Raw genomic sequence first — 475 nt, 5'->3', positions numbered from 1 at the left:
AATCTACTTTTTTATTTTTTTATAGAGAACCACTGTCAGATTTCGTACTAAGTATGTATCCAAGAATCAATTCATACAAGACATTCCTTGAGAGATGCTTAGAGGCTTCTATCTATTGTAGTTTAGAGTGAGTCAGCCAGAGATGAGTAGTATGCTAAAGCCACTAGAAAGAATATTCGGTGAGATTTGGCTCTCAAGCCGAAGCAGGGATTATATTTAGAGTATGTCCAGAGTTAGGACTCTCGTTTTCTCTCTTTTTTTTTTTCCTAGCAACAAACAGGAAATACCATTTGTGAAATAAAGATGAGGGAAGCTTGTATTGGAAAGGCTTAGAGAATACATGCTAGAAAAAATTAAAAATTCAGAAACAAAATTTTAAAGATGTAGGAGATGAAGAGTCTTGAGCATTGGTGGTTCAGTGGTAGAATTCTCGCCTGCCACGCGGGAGACCCGGGTTCGATTCCCGGCCCATGCA

The 475-nt window shown here is 38.3% G+C and overlaps 1 non-coding gene across 1 annotated transcript; it reads left to right on the top strand.

Moving 5' to 3' along the window:
* Positions 1–404: 404 nt before the first annotated feature.
* TRNAG-GCC lies at positions 405–475 on the top strand. Its single transcript has one exon. It is a non-coding gene; the product is annotated as a tRNA-Gly (tRNA).

The sequence above is a fragment of the Elephantulus edwardii genome, unplaced genomic scaffold (genome assembly GCF_000299155.1).
Source record: "Elephantulus edwardii isolate Elephantulus edwardi_28Jun2011 unplaced genomic scaffold, EleEdw1.0 scaffold00167, whole genome shotgun sequence".
NCBI classification, from domain to species: Eukaryota; Metazoa; Chordata; class Mammalia; order Macroscelidea; family Macroscelididae; genus Elephantulus; species Elephantulus edwardii.
The sequence above is the reverse complement of the archived record's forward strand: the minus strand, read 5'-3'. Positions and strand labels throughout refer to the sequence as shown.